At 36.0% G+C, this 23947-nt stretch overlaps 1 protein-coding gene across 7 annotated transcripts in view; it reads left to right on the top strand.

Annotated features, from left to right (window-relative positions):
- The window catches only part of TENM1 (teneurin transmembrane protein 1), a 940180-nt gene that overhangs the window by 71227 nt on the left and 845006 nt on the right, over positions 1-23947 (top strand). For all 7 annotated transcript variants that reach the window (XM_076347340.1, XM_076347348.1, XM_076347344.1 and 4 more), the window contains exon 2: positions 2770-2832. The gene's annotated coding sequence lies outside the window, so the exon portion shown is untranslated. The remainder of the gene's footprint in view (positions 1-2769; positions 2833-23947) is intronic.

Raw genomic sequence — 23947 nt, 5'->3', positions numbered from 1 at the left:
GTAAGAATAGTAAGGGAAAAAAAGTATATTACCAAATACTTGAAACATATATTTGTATACTTAAGCTCTTATAGTTTTCAGACAGATTAGAAATTAAAATAAGACAAAAAATAATTAAATAATTTGGCACATAATCTACAAAATTTCAATTTAATTATTTTTTATCTGCAGCATGCTACAAAACAGAAAAAAGTATAATAGTGTCTATGCACATATGTATTCCACTGTGAAGGTACAAGCTTACGGGCCTACGACAGAGCAAGTTTTTCAGCCAACAATTTCTGTAGATTATTTGTGCAATGAAAATATGTAAAGTTCATCAGCAGTCACTACAAAATTTAAAAAAGTTGAAATAAATAATGAATTATAAAAAATAAAACTGGCTGATCTTTAAAACCTCTGATACAACATACATGAAGTCCAGCAGTCCGCCTGTCTCTCATCTCCTCCCAAGCTCCCCAAATGGTACTTTCTGACACAACATTCTTACCAAGGTAAAAAGTTCTATTAATAATGAATGTCTCCTTCCTTTCAAAAACCTAGAGGAATATTTCTCTGTAATTCTTTGTCAAAAACAATAGTTGTCTAGGAATCAGAAGCAGAGAAGAAAATAGCTTGTGGTGCTATGAACGTTTTGATGCTTGCTTGATTCTCTAATCATGATTCAGTGCCTAAGGTCCACCATAAAAATGCATTCTTTGACCAATTTCTAAGGGGGGGAAATCAATTGGTTTAAAATTTTTTATGAAATTCATTTGCTTAACCGAAACCTAAACACAATGATAATTCAAACATAGCTATTTAGCTTCCAGGGATTTTTTGAACAATTCTGTGTCCTAGGATTATTGCCAGGTACAGAAAATACAAAGCAGAGCACTTTCTGTATGCAAGTAATAAGGTGTAGCCTATTCTTTTAAAAGACAGTATAAATAATTTCTAAAATACCACTTTAAAGCTAATATATCAGTACTGAGACAAAGGTATTGTTGAAATAAGTATGCAGCATTCTGTACTTGTATTTTTTTTAAGGAATTAGGCTGTCAGTTTGGGGCTACTGATTAGATGGTGGATGAGCTATATTCTTTTTTTCCCTACCCAGAGTTTTTCCTGACCCAAAGTTTCCGTCAAGATGAGCAACTGAGCTGAGCTGTTCTTTAATTCATGTTTCTTTTCAATAAAATGACCAGGATAAATATCTCATAGGTTTGGGAGGCTTAACTTTTAATTTCTATAGATCAGAACGAACCAATGCATGTTCTTTGGGAAATTCAGTATAAAATCTTTTATTTGCGTGCATTTTTGCATATGCTTTGTATGTCATATTTGCGAAATTCAGACTCCTGACTTCTGTAAAGTTCTGGATTTCAATCTGCGGGTATCATCTAAATACGTGTTAAAATGCCACAGAGGCTGGAAGTTTCTCGGGTACTAGAGAGACTGGCATACAAGCATTACTGGCAGGGTGCTCAGATTGGGCCAGTAATAGAGCTTTCAAATATACACTGCTGGTCCTTCCACCAGCATTGTCCTCCTGTTAATGACAGGCCATGTGAATGCTTCCCCAGCATGCCTGTAAGCAGTTATTTCAGCTGTAGTGATTTCTCTACATGTACTCATGAGCATTTTGTTGGCATCCTTCCTTTCCGTACACTCACTCTGCTGCTTTCTGTGGGATGAAAGGTCTAAGCGAAAACTGGTTGCACTGTTAGGACTTCCTTCTGAAGCAGTATCGTGCTGTCCTCCATCACACTGGTCATGTATATTTATTTGTTAAGAGGAAATATGTGACAAGGGCTGTGAATGTTTTACTGGAGAACATTCAATACCGTGTTTTGTCTTCAATATTATTTATGCAGTTGATGAGATACTTTTTTCTTTCCTGCTATGAAAGAAAATAAGATTTTTTTATTTTTATCACTGCTTCCCAAAAAATAGGGCTTTTCAATCACGCTGTATGTATTTGGTTCTTTGGTTGGCCAATTTTTTATATATGACAGAGGCTTGGAAGTATCAAAGTGTTAAGTTCTGAGTACAGGTTTCTGGGTGGAGGAGAAAGACCCCATTAATATCCTAACTTATTAACCCCAAAGCTAATTAGTTTGCCTTTTATTAAACATCAGAAAGTTCACATGGAGATTTGGAAACCAGGCTTCATTAGTTCTGCTGCTCACATATCTACTTGTTTACCTCTGGTAACAGGGAAAGGAACCTTCTTCAGGATTAGAAAACACACTCCATAATTTGCAGATAAAACAGGCAGGAAATTATTTGAACTAATGATGAGAAATGAATGAGGTGTTTTGTCTCTGTATCAGAGTACTGTTACGTTTAAAGTAATTCAAATTCAGTCAGTTTTGAAATTGGTAGGCTGGTCATGATATTGGTTTGAGTATCTTGATAATAGTAGGCTAAGCAAATAATTGGAGCACAGAAATAACCAAGAGCCCAAGGAAATCTAAGTCTGGAGTTCAGAGGTAAATTTTTTTGTGTCATTTAATATTAATGGGAAATCTATTCCAGCAGATTTAATCTAAAGGTCAGTCACATCAGAGAGTTAAATAGAAAAACAATCCAGATTTAGCCCTGCCTATCCTGAATTATAAAAGGTGTCATTTATATAGTGCATGATCTAGAATGTTTGGAATTCCACTGACGGCTCTGTCCTTTTTTGAATAACCACCTATTTATGAAGAAGTTTGAAAAATATCTCACTAGTTAATGATGTCCAGTGTATCAACTTAATCTGAGTTTAGTTTTCTTCTCTTGCAGCTTGTCTCCTCTAGCCTGAAGCCTCCCTTCATAGCCCCAGTTTCTCTTGTCAGTCACCATAATGTGAGTATCCTTTCTTGAGCCTCGAGGTTTTCAGGTTGTCCCTATTTTAGATGCTCTTGGAGGCTTATAAATACATCTCAGATAATGCAGAACAAACCTTGCTCAATCTTTTCCACTTGTAAGGAAGGGTTACAATTCAGGTTCTTTATTCAATAAATACCAAATTTTTCAAGAGATTACAATTACGTGCCTGTCAGCACACAACATGTTTGACCCCATTCTGCCCTAGCCCTGTTGAGTTGTTTATTGGGCAAAAGAGATGTGAAATGCTTCCAGAAGCATGAGAATACATTAAATTTGCATAGGCCAGATAAAATTATCACACAAGATACAAAGTATCTTGTGAAGAACCCAAAACAGACTGATAAATTTGAGATGAAGAAGAAATTGAGTTTATTCAAGGATACTTGAAAGCTTATCATTGACTTCTTTTTGAATCTTAAGGTGTAAAAAATTACTGGTGGATTTAGGTTGAAGCATAATCCAAATATTAATTCAAAAGACTTGCTGCAATTCCCACTGAAACTGCTTACCAGCCATTCTATGGCTTCTCACTTGAGAAACATTGTCATACCAAATAAAATGCAGCTTCTACCTCCTGAGTGGTGAGGATAATTCGGCGAACAGGGATATTGTCTCGTTGGGCTTTGTACAGCACCTGGCACACTGAGCTACCCTGAGAAATCATACAGGCATATTAAGCCTGACTGTTTTCTGGGTGTGTGGGGAGGTCTGGGGGTATTTTTTTGTTCGGGGGTTTTTGTTTTGTGGGTTTTTTTGGTTTTTTTAATGCTTTTTTTACAGTTTTAGCCCTGCTTTTCCTTTCTTTTCAGCATGCTTATTACTGCAATGAGGTTTTTTTTATACTTGACGCTTCTTGCTTTCATTGTTACAGTGACACTGAGGTAGATACTACTTTATGTATGCGTGTATGTGAATAGGCTAATTTATCTGCCTACATTTGGGCTCTACATACTTAGCATTATAAAATGTTTCTAGTTCATTTTTTCATTGGATTGTGAGACTAGCACTTCTGAAAAGTTTCTCAGTGTAATTTCATAGCTTTGTGTTAAGATGGGCTTTATGACTGTTGATAGCTTAGAACTTTAGCACAAAAATAGAAGTAGACCCATAGCTCAGAGACATGAGGCAGTCTTCGCATCTCAAATATCACTTTGGTCAAATTATTCCTTGGTCTGAAATATTGTATGCCTACCATTTTCCTGTATTCCTTCTAGGAAATGTTAAGATTTTATTCTGTAAGAAGCATTTGTTGCACTAATTCATTATTGAGAGGCGATGTAAACATTTTCAGAATGTGAAAAAAGGTATATTTTGCTCCCATAGACAATAGTACATACTTCAGCAAATGTGAATGTCTGGCCATTCAGGTATTCTTTAAGATATATATTATCTGCATTGCTCCTCTGGCAGAGTGAAAAATGTTTAATACAGGTTTTTCAAGGCATGAAAACAGTTTGGAATTTGCTTTCCTGTGAAAGTGTCTTTGAAGAGAGCATTTAATAAAACAGTGAAATACTTGATTTCTCCTGAAACTTTTCTACTTTTTCTTACCAGTGAAAATGGAACTTTAAAGTTGTAACTTGTATTTTACTATTGGAATCTGTAACCAGGCGATCTGACAAAAAAAAAAAAAAAAGAGAGAGAGAGATCTGAAGTCAGTTTTTAAGGATTCTTTCCAAGTTCCTAGTGAACTTGTGTTTGGGGAATGCAGCACTTTGGTCGATACCAGCTTTTGCAGGCAAAGGAGCTTTTCATTCTCAGCAGTTCTGATTTTACCTAGACTTTTCCTAAGTGGATACTACAGTAATCAGAGGCAGCTTGCTGGAATTGGTCTTGTATAATAATTTTAGTGTGTGCTTGAATATTTCATTTTGTTCTGATTTACGATGACTTTATTTACCTAGGCAATTTCAATAATTTGGGGGTGTGTTTTTAATGACTCTCATAGTTAAATGGAATTCCTAACAGAGGATAGAGAGGGAAACCTTTCTTTGTGCTTTGTCATATATAAATAGCCATTTAGTTATTTGCAATGAAATGTTGATCCAACATTTTGTTAGTGAAAAATAGGCTCTAGCAAGATGTATTTTGTGGATTGAAGTCTTACATTTTACAGTGCTCAAATTTAGAGAAATTGTCATAATTAATTTACTGTTATTTTAGTAGTATTGGCCTATGCTCAACCAGTAGAAGTTGGAAAACGTGACATTAGTTCTTTGTCTACTTTCTGCTTGAGATTGTTCTCTGGTAACATCTTAGGACTTACATTGTTAAGCTTAATCATCTGCAGTTAATATAGGATTAATTTTCTGTTCTTATTTACCTTAATCTCTCTTTATTTTTTGTATTATCCACATTCATGAGGGTTTTGTCCCCCCTCACCTTGCAAATACATTTATTTCCACATTACCAAGTGATTCTTATTCCCATGTCTGAGTATAAAGACAAAGCATAAGTAAAGGATATCAACCAGCAAATTTTAGAATTGTTTTTTGTAATCATCCCTTCTTTCGCAGGGATCACCTCATTTTTCATTATAAAATCACCTGCTGTCGTGTTCATATTATCAAAGAGCATTGAACAGTATTATAACTGTGAACTAATATAGCACTAATTCTACCATTTTAGAGTCATCTGGGGTATTTACTTTTTCTAATCCCAGAATCCTATCCATATTTGCAAGTATAGGGCATTGTATCATATCATCAAATGGTGCTTGAACATTTATTAAATTAGTGTATTTAAAACATAATTGAATTACATTTTGTGATGTAAATAATGCCTTATTCCACATTTTTGCTCTCTGAAGGTTCATCTTACATCCCTCATGCCTCTGAACAGTCATATGCACTATTAGTAGCTCATGTAACGCATGACAGGGACCATGGTGAGGGGAGCGGCCCTGAGATGAAATTGTGGCTCTCTTGAAATCAGTAGAAGTTATGTCGTATTCACTGGGTCTAGAATTTCATCTAATGTGCTGCAAGAGTTTGTTCTTGAAGAAAACATTGAGTCAAAACATATATTTTGAGCTTCTTTGGGTTTGTTTCATGAGGCAGGGTTTTGTGGATGTTTTGCTCATTCCTGAGCATTCATAAAAGGAAATCCAAACTCGTGTTGTTACCGTGAAGAGATTATGACTTTCCTAAGTTTTCTCACATTTCATTGCATTCACAGTTTCTCAAAACTTCTGCATGTCTGTTGTTATAGAAGACACCTGGAGTGTCATTACCATTTTGCATCTGGCTATATCTATATCAGGAAAACTGGGACCTGACATTGCCACAGGTGTGCATCACAGATAGCATTGATGGCAATTATAGTGTAGGCAGGGCTTGAGTCTGAAAATATTTACAACAAGAGTGCTAATGGAATCACAAGTCAATTCACTGGATATAAAATTCTGCATCTTATTTTTAACACTGTTTCAATGCTCGCAGTTTTGATTATCATTATTGGAAACATCCTGCTAATGTGGCTATTCAGTGAGGTTGGATGCAGTTGTCTGCTTCTGATCTTGCATTAACTTCAAACATGTTGTATAGCAATAAGTTTTTTATTTGAGGGTACAAAAATTTTCTACAATTATTATTTTATTCAAGAATTGAGAATTGCCTTAAATAGAAATGGGTTTTTTTTAATCTCTTAATAAAGGGATTAAAAGTAAGTGAGTAATGGTGTAATTGGTCACTATGAGTGATAGGTCTCTTCTCCATCCTGTATTGGTAGATATGTGGAGTAACAGTGAGATACAAATATTAAATAATGTAAAATTTTAGTAGGCAATCTAGATTTCTTCCCAGTACAGTTATTATGATATATATGTATTAACAAAGGAGCCAATTAACTGTTGGGATTTCCATCCCAGAGAATAGCGGATGCTTTGGTGTTTGTTTTCTCCCAGATCGGCCTGGGAATTCAAAATAACAAAAGCTTAATAGTAAATGCCAGGTTTCAAACACCTTTTATAAAAAATTGAAACACTGGATCTGCTTCTAAAATGTTCTATTTAAATGCCTTTCTGCCAGTAGTTTAACACTTTATTCAGTCTAAAATGCATAATAATTACACTTTTCATAACAGTTACTATTTTATGAAGTTCAGAAACATAAAGCTAGATGTTGGCACTCACAAAGACGGAGGATGAAGAAAAACTGTTCTTTTTCATACCTGTCAGATACACGCATTCAGCAGGACTGCTGCACATCTGACTGTGCTCATGTTACCTTGCCATTGTACTTACATTTCATGAGCTTACAGGATAGTTCTGCAACCTTCCCCTTTCACGGTAACCTCTGCTTCAGATGTGGCTGGTAAACCTCATCTTTGCTACAGGCGGTGCTATCCTCTGGGACCTTTAATAGTCTATTAACTACCACCTCATCTCTTCTCTTCCTCTCTCTCTCGTCATTTCCCATCACGTATGCCTATGTGCACCTGTCCCTCGTATGTGACCCCACTTTGTAGGGGGTTGGGAAGTATATTCTGAGGATTTTTTCATTCCTAACCTCATTCATTGTAGCACTGAGTGAATCAAACCTTCTAGTCTTGCTAGAGGAAAGAAGAAAGAGCCAAACTTGCAAATGGCAGAACTGGTGTGAGATGCACAGTCCCCAAAAGAGTGGCACTGATTGGCCTGTTCATGTTGATAATGTTTATACTGATAGGCTGATGCTTTTATATATTTGTGTGTGTATGTGTATAATGCACATTTATATTAGAGAAATTTCCTATTGGGTAATATTTCAGAGGTATTTTTGAGCTAAAAGAAAAAGATCCCTGATTTTTAGAGCTCTAACACCTGTCTAAATCAAACATGTTTAGAAGTCCACCACTTGAATCTGCCTCTTGAATGTGTTCCACACCAGCTGCCTGAGCACACACACTTGTCTGTATCTTCCCCAGTGCTGTGGCATAGCCTCTCAGCTTCTGAATTCCAAATCGAAAGAAACCCTCCTGAGCCTTTGCTCCATCTCACCTCCCCAAGGTTCCTGTTCCACGTGAAGGGAAGTAAAAATATATGTTAGGCACAGTGTGCTGCCAAGTGTTCTGGTAAGGAAACAACAACAAGCAAGGATTATCAATCAAGTTTCACATTTGTTACTGGTAACTACAGGAAGTTAAAAGAGTTGCAAATTAATGTGGGGTTTTGGGCAATTTCATACTTGTTTCTCTAAACCTATATGTTTAAAATATTTGAAAGGAAAGAACGTGATTTTTTTTTTTTCATGGCCAAAATGAAAAGTGATTTAATGGTAAGTGGAAAATTCACTTTTTAGCAAAAAAAGATAAAGATAGTTCTGTATAATATGTAGAGTACTCCTGAAGATGTAAACTTACTGAAATGGAAAATTTATCCAATAGAAGTTTTCACAGCCCCTTAGGGTGATTCAGAGGCAGAAGGTCATATAAGAACTGTGGTGATGTTTGGCAGCCAGGGAAAAAGGCTGAGCTTTCTACTGATCAAACTGGAGAGAGCTGTCATGAAATTGAGGGGTGGCGGTGGTGTTGCACCTGCAACACCAACAGACCTTTCAAAAGATTAGCCTTGGAATTTGGGATGCTTTCATCTGGCTAGATGCTTTTGGAGCAGCCACTGCTTATGCTGTAGTTGAATCAGGATAACTTCTGTACTACCAAGAAATTACGGTTTTATTGAAATTAGTGGTAAAGTTCCCATGTATCCAAACTGAGACAGGATTTCACCCATTTTGTTTAAAGAAAAGTGGCTTTAAATTATCTAGCGCCTTCAGTTATACATTATGCTGCACAACTGACACTTTCTTATAATTGATCCATGGGTAGTTTTCTAGATCAAATGTTCTGTGAAATGCCATTTTATGCGGAGGTGGTTGAAGCAGGTCAAATTGCTTCATTTAGTCTTGTTTTCTTCATGTATTTCAGCAACTAGTACATATTGACAGACTTAATTACGATTGCTTCAAAAGCTAGAGGCTACTTATTTTGCCAAAGATTTTCCATATAAACATGACATTAATAATGTGTATTTTAATTAAGTTGCAGATCGCTTTTTAGTAGGCTATTTGCTGAAACTGACAAGAAGAAAACAATAATGGTTGAGCTGTCAGAAACAGAATTTGTGAAAAGAATGAAGTGTTTACCACTGTGTTTTATTTAACACAAATAATAACAGTGAAGAGCATTTCAGACTTTGATAATAGCAATGTGTGAGTGAAGCATGTGGAGTAAGTCTTCCAAAACCAGAACTTGCAGCCTTGGTTCTTAATTCTTTTTGGTGGCCAAAGATAATGAGAGGCAGATCCCAGATCCTTCTTGGAAAAGATTTCTTTTTATGTGTGAAGTGGGACTTCAGTCCTGCTTCTTAATATGGGGCTAGTGATTTTCCTATCTTCTTGTGAATGTGCACAGTCATAGTAGTCTTGATGTAACAATTAATTTCATTTCCTAATTATATCTAGCTCATGATTACAATAAACAATGTTAGTACTTGCCAGTGCACTGCTAGTATACTGCCCTATCTACCACAAAAGGACGGCTGGGCTGATTACATTGTGATTTTTATTTTCTTGACAGTAAAACACACGATGTTTGTAATGCTGTAGATCTCTCTGCTGTCATTGTGGCAGACTGTATTTGTGGGTTTTGGCCTTCCATGTAAGTTCTAAGTTGATTACCTGTGTTGGAAATATTTTAAGGAGACGTATGGACCTTTCTGATCTAAAAATATATTACAAGATTGCCAGTTTGCAGTTCACCTCTCCAGGGACAGGCAGTAGTTAAAACACACAATGTGAAGGCTTAATGAATGGTTTCAGAACTAATCACCCTTCACTTTAGGTAGATAGGGGAAAAAAATATACCTATATGCCTTTGTTACTTTGTAGTAGCCTTCAGGCCCTGGATCAGTGTCCTGCCAGGGTTTGAAGCTCCTTTACTTAAGTGTTTCTCCTTCAAATCATGGCCTGCTCAGTCTAATCAGGTTCCTTGAGTTTAGTTAGTCTCAGTTGAAAAATCAACAGAAAAACAAAAGAAAAATCCTCTGCATTTAGAAATCATTACATTTATATTTTTAAAGCTCTTTTTAACCTGCTTTAGGATTTGGACCTCACAAAATGTGTAATGCTGTGAGAGCCCACCCACAGTCCTTCTTATTTGAGGCAATTATAAGGCTTTTCTTTTCTTTTTTTTTTCTTTCTTTTTTGCCTTTTTTTTTTTGCCCTTTTTTTTTTAAATTTATGGGAGATAAAGCTACATATGGAGGAGGGGGTGGGGATTATCTCTACACTTCTTGAGGACTTGAAAAGCAGTTAGGAAAGAATGATCAAGGACTTGGATGGTTGCTTTTTTTTTTAGCATGATGTTCTGTTAAAGACTCATTTCAGTAATAAAGAATAAATGAGTTTAATTAAATATGTGCAGAGGTTTGAAGAACTTTTGTGCGTTCATTAAGCTTATTCTGTCTTTCGATAGCGATTATGTATGCAATTGTATACATTATGAAAATTAAACAAAGCGTAATAGGCCAAAGACATGAGTTAAAGGAATAGCCTATTTTTTTTTCCTTTGGTGGGGTAATTAACATAATGAATTGACACTGGCAATTTTTCCATACTGTACCCTAGTGAAATCGATAATGCTTTATAGTGGGGAAAAAGGTATTCTCAATGACTCTAGTATGGAAGGTCTAAATAATAAAATAGAGAAGCTAAACTTCTAAAATTTTTTTAAAAATTGAACATAAAGGGTAATTTGTTTCCATCAGAAGGTACTATTATCTATCCTTCAAGGCTGAGTGGATGTAATTGCCCATCATATAAATCTCTTGACAAATAGTGCCCTTAGGCAGTGTGACACTAATAATTGTTCGATTACAGACTTTTAGCTTTTCAAATGGCCAGAGTCATTATTATGCACCTCATTAATAGAAATAAAAGCATAGTTTAAACACATAGGAAAAATGTTATTCTTTTGAAGATGAGTTCATCTTTACATTTAATGTCTTTTCTACCTGTAATATTTTTTAATAATCATAATTGAATTCCCTTTAATAATAATTGAAATCTAATCTGATTGTTTACTGAAAAAAGGAAGGAATGTAATATTCAAACATTCAGATTTCAAATAATATGTTAGCAATATATTTACCTTTTTGAAAAATTATGTTCATTCTACCTATATAGCTTCAGTGTGTTTTAAATGTTTCTAACAGATCAAATTTATTCTCTGAGCCAATGTAATCATCAAAGAGTTAAGTATTATACTACTGATCTTCTGGACCTCGATTCTTGAATCTCAGTCGTGCAATTTAAAGGTACTGAAAATAGGCTGAAATTGATGAGCCGGTAACTCCTACAAGTTAGGAAAATTCTTGGAAGACACAGACAATTGTTGAAGGTGAAATGGAAAATGACAACGATTCTTTACAATGTTGCTCTTCTTCTAGTATAACATAAAGGTATGAGGGGGAAGAAAGCTAGAACTCTCTTGCTCTGAGAAAATTTTCTTGCAGAAGCCAGGAGGATCAGCGTTATCCAAATTGCCAACCACAGTCATATGGTAACTAAAATACTTCACTCCTTGCAAATACCAATCAGCCTCAGTGTCATTCATCCTATTTCACTCTGTTAATTAGAATGTGTTACTGTGTTTAGATCACCATAATATATAATATCTATTGTCAAATGAAAGAAAATGCCCTACCCCCAGAGAGTTTGAAGTTTGATGATTTCATCTGTAAATACATACTGCTTGTCCTACTGCATGCCTTTTTAGTTTTCCCAGATACTTTATTAGCACCTAGTCACAAGGCAAAATAGCAGTTTTTTATATGAATGTACTAGAGTCACAATGTTCTGTTTGATGTTATCACTACTGAAATAGGGTTATCTGAGAGAAGATTGAGGAATTGTTTCCTAAAATTGTCTATTATCAATCTATTTAAAAACAAAGTATGACTGATTTCTGAATGATCTGGCATGGACAATTGGGAACAAGGTCAGATAAATTTTATCTTACAATTAAGCCTAGATTGCCATTTTTCTTGTGAGGATAATTGCATTTTTGTATATTTATTTGTTTAATGTATCTATGACTTTTGACTTGCTACAGTTCTTCACTGTTTAGGTAAATTTTGGAACATTTAGAGCACTTTCAAGTGAACCTCCCTGATTCCTGTGAAAGGTTGAGGGCTCGGGGTGGGAACATCAGAGTACAGAAAATTACATTCTTCAGCCTAGGTCAATACCATACGCCATACCCATGGCGTATTTTACAATAATAGCCAAAAGAAACAAGGATGTTGGTAAGATTACATCTATGCATGGATATAGTTGGAAATTTTCTGTTTTATTCTATTTCTGGCTCTACTGATTCAAAATTCCTGTGACTATCATACATCTTTAACATAGAGTTTATTAAGTGCTTCCTTTGAAAGCTAGACATAATATTAGGTTCTCTTTGGATCTCACTGAAAATTCAAAATGTAGATTTGATCTGTTGCAAGACTTCCTAAAGCTTGGTTGTGTATGAACCTGAATGAAACTGATGTTTTTAATTAGATTTGCGTAAGATTTGAGCCTGAGACAGAGAATTTGTTCATGTAGAGAGAAACTAAAATAAAATGTCGGCATGAACCTTTGAAAAACAAAATACAATAACACACTGGTTAGGTCGCAGACTGGGTGGCTATTGCTGTGGTAGTCATAGTCTAGGTTTAGGAGAATACCCTCTTTCCAACGTCAGTATGCATGAGAAATGAAATAACAATATTGGGTGATAACTAGCTACTGAGGCTGTGTTTATATTTCTTAATAAACTGGTCTAGAAGGCTTCCAAAAGAGCATGGCCATAAAGCAAGTTGGCTGGCATTAGTAACACAGGACCTCATTCCCACTTTCAAAAACAAGCAATCATGTAGGCAGGTTAAGAGTTAAGAATAAGGCTGCTCACAGCTGGAAATGCAGCAGTGGGAACTGTGTATAATATTAGAGCTTGCTTAAAAAGATTTGAGATCTACTTTGAAAGAGGGTGATATTTCTGTGTAATTTACAAACCTTTTCAAAATCAATACAGCCATCTCAACTTCATCTAACTTTCAAATTTTTGCATTTTTGACATATTTTCAAAATTATCTCCTAACTCTTTTGTAATAATTCGCATTGATTGCATGCACTTGATCAGAGTCAAAGCAATAAAATGCAGACTTCAGTGCTGCTACAGTCAGCATATACAGTAATTATAGCTTCATCTGGTCTTTTTGCTTTTAAGACACATTTTACTTTTGAAATTAGAATTTTTCTGAGCTGTCTTGAACTTTGAGAACTCTTTAAAATTAGAAATAGAGCTGAGGAGTTCCACACTAGGAAAATTACCTGAGATGCTAAAAGTAGGTGTTATATGGATGTGTGTTTATTTCACAACACCTTGCAAAAGCATTTGTACAATTATGCTTTCCTGTTTTACTTTTGAAAGTAGGACTTGATTCCAGTTTTCCCACATGTAGGATGTATTTAGAGAGAAGGTGGTTTTTGTTTTTACACTCTGGACATAATGCAGGTTTTATCGCCAATTATTTGTCTTTATTGTTTGATAAGAACAAAGGTTGAGTCAATATCTTGTCCAGAGCCTTTGAATGTGACTATGTCCTGGCAGAGCCCGAGGATTAAGACTATGGCCAGCCCTTCTACAGGAACACAGGAGAATAAGAGGATGTTTGGCTATAGCTGTTCCTAGGCTCTTACCCATCCATGTCATTATCCCAACTCTGCCTGGAAATTTGTGTGCATGTGTGCCTTTTCAGCGACATCAAAATCATTCATTTAGCTTGTTAAATGTAAGAGAGTACTCTCAGGTTCTTATGTTACCTGTCTCAAATTTCTTACTGGTACTACATCAGTTTTACTTTGCCTGTTTATAAAATTTGAGCCTAAAGCTTACCCATTTCTATTTCCTCTCAAGCCCAATTGATATTTACAATAGTTTTCATGTAAATACCTGATTATGCATAGGATTAAATTTCAGAATAGGCTTCAATTAATCTTTCTAGTTTTTTTCCCTGTGTACATCAACAGGAAGGTCAATAACCATGAACACACACAGAGCATGGCTGTTCCATGGTAGAACTCAGGTGTTGGCATCCTTTCTTCTTTGCAGATCCTAGCGGGAGTTGTACTGATGATAGCGTAGCTGACTTTTGGTCCTTTGCTCGGTAAAATCTGCAGTGAACTGAAACTGCCTGATTATTTGAATGCTTTGTCTTTGACATATATTTTGTTATGAGAAATTTGTACATCTGTGTGCATTTGCTGTGTCTGAGAATCACTACAGCATGGCACTCATGTTTCTCAGGAGATCTAAGCCTCAATGCCCATGTAGAAAGTGTTGCCACTACAAAAGACATGTTGTCCATTCATGCCATCTGATCCTCTTTGTCAGTCACTTCTGCCCTGAAGATGTTTTTGTACATTGTAGTGTTGGAACTGACTTCATAATATCTTCCCCTATAAAGCAATTTTTACATTACAGGAATAACCATACCATGTGAGTTTTCTAGGGCAGAAGGAGGTATAAGAACACGATTTAAAATGGTAGCTACGTTCTGACATTGTTAGGATACTGGAGTAATTATGCAGTTATGTTTTTAAAGTAATTGTGAAGAAAGAAACAGGAGTGAAATGTTAGGCACTTACTCTGTAATCAACACAGATTAAAAAGAACAAAAGAAGGTAAATACAGCTGTTCTTTTGTGAGCTGCTGACTTGAAAAAACAATGGGAAGCATTAGTACTTAACAGCTAGTTGAAGAGTTGTAAGAATATTAAAAGAAACCAAACAAGTTTAAGCAGACTTAGAAACGTATGGATGGCATTGAAAAGTAGTATCATATGGCATTTAGTTGTTCCTTTAGCTAAATTTCACAGTCTACCAGTGTGCCTGCAAACATCGCAGTTCTGTGTCTGCTGGAACTGAAACTTTGTTTGTTCAGAAAATTTTCTCTAAATACTGTTATTACTTCCATTTAAAACGTCTCATTTAAAATACACTAATAATGGCCAGCATTTGAAACCATGCATTCCGTGGTTACCATGTTTAAATCATATATTAAGTATCAACATTCAAAATCACTTAAAAATATGATTATTGTGTTCTGCTACAAACTTCCCAGTGGTCCTCAGGACCTGCCTGAAGGCAACTTTGCAGGACATGCTAAGTAAGTTGTTATAACAGAAAACATTATTTTTTTGAGAATAGCTTCAGAGAAACACTGCTGGGTCATCACATCTGAGTTCTGTGGTAGAAGTGTATTATTAATGCCACCAGACCTTGGAGAATGGAGAATCAGCAAAGGCTACCTGACCCTCATTACCTTGAATGTGATGGGGGCTTAAAACAGTCCCGTCCTTCATAGACAGAACAAGAGCAGTTAGTGCTCGTTGGAGTAACTGTATCTGTGGTTGCACTAGCGTGCCATCATCATCTTTTTCTCTTTCCTACTCATTCAGTCATAGTTAATCCTCCAGTAGGAGGATGATGCTGTGCACATGTACACGTGATACCCCTAAGGAAGCTTTGAGAATCACTTTAGGCTTGACATCTCACAGTAGCTTGTTCAGGCAAGAAGCAACTTGCAGTCCTTTGTGCTGGATACTCTCCAAAGCCTGCTGTATTAAGGACTGAATTCATGGCTCTTTGCACTTTTTTTAGAAACAATGGAGGGGCAAGTCCCTGAATTAGCAGAGAGATTCAAGTTGAGAGCTTGAATAAAGGTGAATCTGAGAAATATCCCACAGTAAATATGGACATACAATGCAGCGGATAAGTGGTTTATTTGGTCTCTTGCTACTGCTTTATGTGACTGCTTTATACTATTGAGTCTATCCCTTGTGATATTTAAAGCATATATCTACAGAGATGTCACTTTCTTACTGTCCTTCTTACAACTCACTCTAAAACATCTCTTTAAGAAGTCAGAGAATTTTGTTCCAAAAAATTAAAAATTTTATGACACAATGAAAACCTCTTGTTTGAACAGGTATCGGAGCCTCATTCTGAAACACGTTGCTCATTGAAAAGTCTCAACACTTGCTTCCTTCTCTCCTGCACAGCGATATTTTATAGCGCTAATATATCATACTAGGATGTTCCTTTTAATTCCGATATGCTGGTGACTTGCTTTATGTCATACATCTCATTTGTAGATGGTTTTCTTCAAAAAATATTCTGTTATGCATGCACTTGCTGCAGTCCTCTTTTGACATTCATTGTGTAACAGAATCCTTTTCATTGTTCTTCAAGACTGCAGAGAAAAGCAGGTTTGCTTCACACTGCTCCTTGTTGACTCGTACAGAACTATATGCAAGTAAGGGGAGCAGAGTTTGACCTTAGATTAGAATAGCCAGTGTGACACATACACCATTAGGGTTTATATAAAGCTGTGTTCCACATGGCAGGTTTCCACACACATTATATACTTTTTAAAGCCAGAGTGCAGAGTATGAAGACAGATAAAGAATTGGATTTTAAAATAGTAGGAACAGAGTACTTGAGAATGGAGTCATTCGGTATGTTTAAGTGCAGAGAGAATTAAGTGTGTTCTCGTAGGAGTTACTTGTTAGCCCTATTTCTAACCTATATAGAAGGCTCAGGCAGTGGAATCCAAACACAAAGCAGCGAATCTGCTGATTATTCCAAGTTTGAGGGAGTAATGAAGTTTACCAAAGGTGAGATGCAGAAGAACTGCTTTTTAATTAGGCTTTTGAGGTTTCAAAATACTACCATTGGTTAATGAGAAGTAATATACTGTGTGAAAATAATAAACAGGTACTCCAAGAATGGCAAAAGAAGTCTGAAAGGGGTTTGCAGGATAGGGAAAAGCTTTTTCCTTATGTGCATCTAATGACTTGCTAGGAGTCTGCTCTTGTTTTTAAAACACTTGACATACTTCAGTGCTTTAACAAATTTTGAGTTATATTTTCAAAAGTCACCTAGGCCCCTAATCATCAGTATCTAAATCTTTCTGAAAGTCACTTAAGTACCTAGAGGATTTTCTGCACACGACGGTGTAGTGTAGCTCAGAGGTATCCCAGGCAGATTAGGAGTACAGGAGCAGTGCTTTGCTTAACCTAATTCACTCTGCTGAGAAATGCTGTGCTATCACAGTTGTGGTGTACATTTACCATAGCCCTGTATTTAGGGCTAGCTTGGCTACCTACCCAGCCTTGCACTGTGTTGTTAAGACGTATTTTAAAGTAAATTGAACTGGAATTGATCTGAAATCCAAAGGTACTTTTGAGTAGCTCACCTTTAAAAGAGCTGGGCAAAATAGTGAAGATTTGGCCATCCCAAAGACGTATCTTGTCAGACATTGTTTAAAAAATGCATATAAAATATGCATATATATAAATAGTTTATATATGCAATATATAAAAAGTTATATTTTATATAGTCTGCTTAGACATTTTGCTTTCTTAAGTTAAAATGATTTCTCATTTTAAAGATGTCTATTGTAATGGTTTTACATGTACCTTTTAAAAAAATCTTGACTTTTTAGATTATGGATAAAAATTTATTCTTTTATACAGAAATCCACATTTCCGTTAATTTTGTAAAACATGCTTTTTCATTCTTGTGTTTAAGAGTGAAAAAATACTAAACTGCAATGCATTGAAAAATGGTGACTGTGACACTGTGGCATTTGCATGTGAGCAACCTGTTTGTTATATAAAACAAGAGAGTTGGGAACAGTATTTGCGTAGTTTACTATAAAATACAGGAAGCATGCTTTTTCATTTTCAGTATTTCAGTCCAGCAGGAAGGAAATAATGTTGCAGAGGTGACTTCCTTATGTCTTGTTAAGAAAAAGAAAGGACTGTCCTTATCCACAGTAGTCATGCTGAGCAGTTGGATGGGTATAACTTGTAGAAGACATAAAACCTGTGGGGTTTTTTCCAACGGTGTCTGTTCAGATGGTGTCTGTCCTTGGCAAAAGGCTAATATGTTCAGACAGGGAATAAAGAAAGTTGGAATGAAAGAGGAAACCAAGATAAAACGGAAATTTTTTTTTTTATGTTGTCTGTGGCTTTTATCTTTAAGAATGTGTGGGTTTTTGTGGTTTGGTTTGGTTTGGTTTTTATTTCTGAATGAATGACTACAGTGACATACTTGCTGGTATCCTTTTTTTGGGTACTCATGGAATCATAGGTATCAATCAAAAGTACTTGTTTTCTTGAGACTTCAAACTTTTGATATTTTTTCAATTTAACTTAGTTAAAGGAATTTTGACATTAAAGGAATAAGGGATTTTTTTGTGTCATTTCAAACAACTCTAAGATCTTTTTTTTAAAAAGCCAAAATGCTATTAGAAACTATTGGGACAGAGCTTTGGTTGACATGACTGTTCAGTGAACATAGTCTGGTATATGGTAGGTCTTCAGCTGGTGATTTTGTCATATTTTAATTCCATATTTCATTTTTTCCATGTAGTTTGTTTCAGAAATGCATTCAAAGTAGTTACTGTCTGTGAACGTACTTCTGTGAATCTGGATGCAAGTTCTGTACTGTTGCATGAATTTGTGATAACTGTGTCCATGAGTAACAGTTTGTAGTAATTGCATATTTGTGCCGTCTTGCTGGAATCTGTTATTGTATGCATTGACTAGCATCTGCAGTGAGGAGTAGGATGAGCTTGTATGAATGTGAGGCAGGACACAATGGATAACTACTGTGAGTCAAGGACGAGGAACACTGAGGTTGTGGTCAGAAGTTCACTGAGGAACTGGCTACCGCAGTCTGAGACTTTCCCCACCTAATTACTGCTAGGATTTTGGAGCATTATATAAACTGTCTTCATCAGCTTTAGAGGAAAGCAGCAGTTTAATTTAAACAGCCTTCCTGACTGATTTGAAGGAACGCAGTTGACCAATGTCCTACATTACATGGTTTGTTCTGCTAGTTCTATTGTGTGGATTCATTACTTCTCCAACAGACTGACAGTAGTGGTAAAGAATAATTACAAGTTCTTACATGCCCCCCCCCCCCCCCCCCAAATTCATAAGAAGACATACCAATGTGTAAGTTTAAGTAATTTACACTGTCTTCAGTGTCTATTATTTTAGACTATTTGGGCTTGCCTTGACTAACAAACAATGTTTTTTATTTTTTTAAAAAAATGTTAGCATCTTCACATGAATAAAAAGGGTGAAGGAAGTATGTGGTATTGATGAGGTAGGCTGTAATGAAGTGTATGCTAGCTAATCAAGTTGAAGCCTGGAAGGAAAAAAGAAAATCAGCAACCTTATATTCGCTTCCCCATATCTGTCTTCCCCCTGCCCCACCAAATACACTACACGAAGACAAGGGAATAAGCAAATCAAACCATACACAAAAAATACATAAGGTTGACTCCAACCAACCTGAATTCCTTCTGCTATGCTGTGTGCTACTAGTGGAGAATTTGCTTCCTTTGCTGTAAGCTGGAGCAGCCCTTTCTGCCTTCTTCATTGCCAACTCACCTTCTTCATGCCTCTCCCGAGTCTAAAAATTGCTGTCCTGTATATTTTCTGCATGGGAAAACTGGAATTTAAGGCAGTAAAAAATAATTAATGATGAATATCCTTATTCCTGCCTGAATTATTCTCATTCCTACCTAAGTAGGAGTAGCTGTTTGAAGACCAGGTAGCAGCAATATTATTGACTAGCCAAATGCTAAGAGCGAATGATAATGTGTAGGTCAGTTAGCAGTTGTTTTTAGTATACTGTTTTGCAGAACTGAACTACTAGTGGATCCTTGTTCTGTGTAATGAATTTAAAGAGATAATTTTAAGCTTTGAACCGAGTTACAGAGAGCATGTGGACATTTGAAATATCTGTAGTATCATTGTGTTAAAAATAAAGCAAAGGAAAACATAAATGCCTGTTGACTAAATATCTGCTATCTATTGACTGCAATGCCAAAAAATAAATTAGTTAAATAATTCATGGTCAGGTTGAAATCTGGACGAGGCACATGAAAAAATTAAATTTGTTATAATGTTGAATGTTTTCACAGTAAAAACAACCTAGATACAACTTCATGCTCTGTGAGTTGAATCAAACAAATATTCAAAGAAAGCAGTTTCATATGCTCACCAGTCCTTTGGCTTTTGATGACTAAAAGGGATTTCATGTTCAGAAAAGACCTTTCAAACCAGGTCTCTTGAACGTGTGTTTTCCTCCCTTAATATCTTCCAATTACATGCTCACTTATCTGATAATATATGCTTAGGAAACCTTATTCTGTTAGTTAGCACTACATTCACATTACGTGGATATTAATAGCAGCATAAAGCCATATGCATCATTATAAGAACTTCATCTTGGAAGCATCTTAAAAACCCTAACTTTAACACTGACTGACTCCACAAATGTCTTCTCAGAACATTTGGAGTTCAAATATCCTCGTTACCTCAGATACAAACACTTCAAGCTAGCAAATTAATGCTCTACACTATTAATTATTTTAAATATGCCATTGGAAAACACATGCCATCATTTTGCTAAATGTTGAACCATTCCAGCTTTATATACACTTATGTCTGCTATAGAAATGATAGGGTTTTTTAGCCAGACCTGTCAAGATTTATGCACAAATGCGTAAACACCACAAAAGAAAAATTAATTCTAAAAACTATAAAAATAGCAGTATGGGGAACTGGCTGAAGAACTCGATTTTTTTCTGAATCAAACAAAGTCCTCAAGGTTATAAGAATTGATATATGGTAGGATAATTGGATTGTGCTTAGCTCCAGGATGTGCAAAATCTCTTTGCTATGACGTTAAGATTAAGGTTAGGGATGTGTTAAAGATTATGGTTGGAGACTATAGAGTGACAACAGATACATTTGTTTCTGGATCTTGTAGGATTTAATGTGAAGAAGATGGTTTAGGTGGGAATGAAAGGCTTATGGAGAGGGTAAGAAATAGAAAATTTATTTTTAGGGTACATTTAGAGTTAAAGATATAATAGGGACTGCTATTTGAGAAAGCAGTGTTTGAGGAGCTAAGTTTATTCCTGGATTTCGGGAGACTTACAAGTATAGAAACATGCAGTAAATTGAGATCCTCAGCCTCTGTTTCCCAAATCACCTTTAATTCTAGATGTAACCACAGTCCAGTGGATATATGTCTGCTTGAAGCTAAGCATAAACTGGATGGCCCACCTCACACCAGCATTCATTCTAATTCTGACTGCCTTTTGAGATACAGCAATAAATGTGTGTCCTCCATAGTGAATTCAAACCTATTTCAAACTCTAGCCATAAGCATTGCTCAGCCTTCTGAGAAATAACAACAACGTATTTTTTACTGCTGCCATACAGCCCATGTTAGTCCTGCAGCCTTGCAAGATCAAGTAATAAATCAAGGTCTTCTGTTGTTTCTTTCCTGAGCCTTAGATCAAAGCCTAGTCCTAAGAATACCTTGTGGAATCCTTTGAAAGGGAAGATCAGGTAATCCTTGTTCTGGCCTACATCTTAGGACAGAAATAAGATGAAGTCCAGTGATGATACTGATGGAAAACTTATGGTTCACGGTTGGGTAAAGATCCCTAAGGTTAAATAAAACTTAGGATTCTTCAGATTCATTTTAGGATTAATGCTTGTAGCATGTGCCAACTGGGCTTACAGCTGGTTACATTAGAGATGAATAGACCCTTGTCACCTGGTGATGTTGGGGAAAGGCTTGTTTTATATTTGCAGTGACATTAGGGTTTGGGATGGAAAAGGTGAAGGACTAGAGTAATGGTGACAGACCTTGGGGCTAAGATCAAAACTGGTGCTGATGCCACTAGTGGTTCTTGACTAGTTCTGGTGACCAAAAAGGGTCTCTGGGGTTAGGGCTTTGAATTACAGGGCAAAAGTCTTATTACTCCATCCTGCAAGGTCCACAAGCCTGGAATAATGCCTTGTGGCTGGAATGCGTTGCCTTGGTGCGAACCAAGGGTTGGGATTTGGAGCAAAGAACCAGATGCCCTGGGGCTTAGTTCAAGTCCAGTGTCAGCCTCAGGTATGTATCTAATGCTATTGTCAAGGATTGCAGGGCCTGACCAGAGAGTTTTAGAGGTGGAGGGAGGAGCTGATGCTGTTAGTTTATTCTTTTGTAGGGTGCCTTGAGTTGATGTAGGTGTTGAGCTAGTGTCAGGGCTGTAACATATTGCTGAATATATTTTGATTATAAAAATCCAAATTTTTGTTTGGGATTCTGGAAATCTTGCTGGGGTGAAACGCCGGCAGGGAAGAAGAGTTTATCAGCAGTTTCAGAGCAGGTTAGGATTAGATTTAGAGTAAATCTCAGGTAATCTCATGGCTCAGAAAGGCTTATTGGTTTTCAGTGAGGGAGAATATTGTTAACAGTGAAGGGTTATGGTAAATTCTGGGTAAGTATGGTTTTCTGGGCTTGTCTGGGGGTGAAGGATTTTGTATTGTTAGGGACAAAGATGAAAGCTTATTGCTGAGTCATACAAGTCTTATGCAGTTAAGAAAAAGGGTAAGTGGCTTGGTTTTAGATCATTTAGAAGTTCCTGGTTTCATTTAGGATGTGACCAGCTCTTGGCTTAGAATTTCAGTCTCCAGGGACAGGAAAACTAAGTATAGGGTTAGATGCCTGCAAGATCCAGCAGGTTTAGGTGAGGACCAGTGCTGAGAGGCAGAGATTACGTCGTATAGATAAAATGGCCATCACCTTAGCTGACAGAAAAGACACCAAAACCTGGATTTATATATGTGTATGAAGTTAAAGGCGTGAACTGTCATCTCTTGAAACCAAGCTTCCTATTAGGATCTGTAATAGTCATATTCTTTGTCAACCAGGCACAGAAATAGCTGGTACAATAAATTACCATCTCTAAAAAATCATCAGTGATTTATAAATTATTGCTGTAACAGATGATTCCACTGTAGTAACATTAACTAGAAAACTAGTAGCATTAATAGAAAACTAGAAATGGAGAATAGAAGGAAGAGTTTCTATTTTATCTGGTAAAATGGTAGACTCAGGTCCTTACAACTTCAAAGGGAAAGTTATGATAAACTGAACTGATTTTTCATCTGTGTGTTTTGTCCTTTTTTAACTCACAATGTTCTTGATGTATCCATTACACACCTCTCACAAATAAGGTGTGTACTACTTGACCAGCTGCAATAATATTGCTGGCTGAATTATTCATGCCAAAATGGGGGGGGGAATAATAATGTTGCAGTGGTTGAATCAAGTTTTATTGTGTAATTCCAAACATGTGAAAACAGAAATCACTTTTTAGTCACCCGCCAGCCTTTCTTCAATACTGCTAACTAGTCAAACTAAGATGTTTTTAACAACATGTTTACCCCCCCCCCCCTTTTTTTTTTAAGCAACGGTAATAAAAAACCCAAACAAAGTATTTTTACTTTTAAAGTTCGTATCCCAACATAACTACTCTGCATGGTGATTTGACACCCTTCAGCTTTGGGACTTAAAAATCTTCCTATCGCTGTTAATTATTTAGAGGCTGTGTTTGGTGTTCTAAACTTTGCATATTAATACCCAATTTCACAGTTTTCTGGCAGGGATTGCTCCAGGAAATGCTACCACACAGTCATAATGCTAAAAGAGAAATTTTAGAGTTAGCCAAAATATTTCATAGAAGAACCTTTGTGAAGAAGCATTCTAGTTTTGCTATAAAGTAGGTAATTTCAAAATGTATGTTACCAAAATCAATATTAGTAATTTTAAAGGATTGTGTAAACACACTTTTTTTATAAATGCCTTCAATTAGATTTTGTACTCCAGGTTTATTAATTTTATGTTTATGTATATATTATTAAATTAAGATTTCATCTACCACCCAACCAGCGTACTGCTATAACACCCTTTTTTAATGCCTGGGAAATATATTTTACTACTTTATAGAAATACTTTGAAAAATGTGACTACTGTAAAATAAACCATAATGATAAAATATTTATCATGCTTTGTATTGATAAACAAATACTTTGTGATAACTGAAAGAATACAGTGTAATAAAGAAAATGTTGGTGTTTCTGTTGTCCTAATACAAAGCTCTCTGGAGTAACTATGTAGTTCTTATTTACAGGGGTCCG

Source organism: Aptenodytes patagonicus, chromosome 9, assembly GCF_965638725.1.
Source record: "Aptenodytes patagonicus chromosome 9, bAptPat1.pri.cur, whole genome shotgun sequence".
Classification (NCBI taxonomy): Eukaryota; Metazoa; Chordata; class Aves; order Sphenisciformes; family Spheniscidae; genus Aptenodytes; species Aptenodytes patagonicus.
Note: the sequence above shows the minus strand (reverse complement) of the source record. Positions and strands in the feature narration are given on the sequence as shown.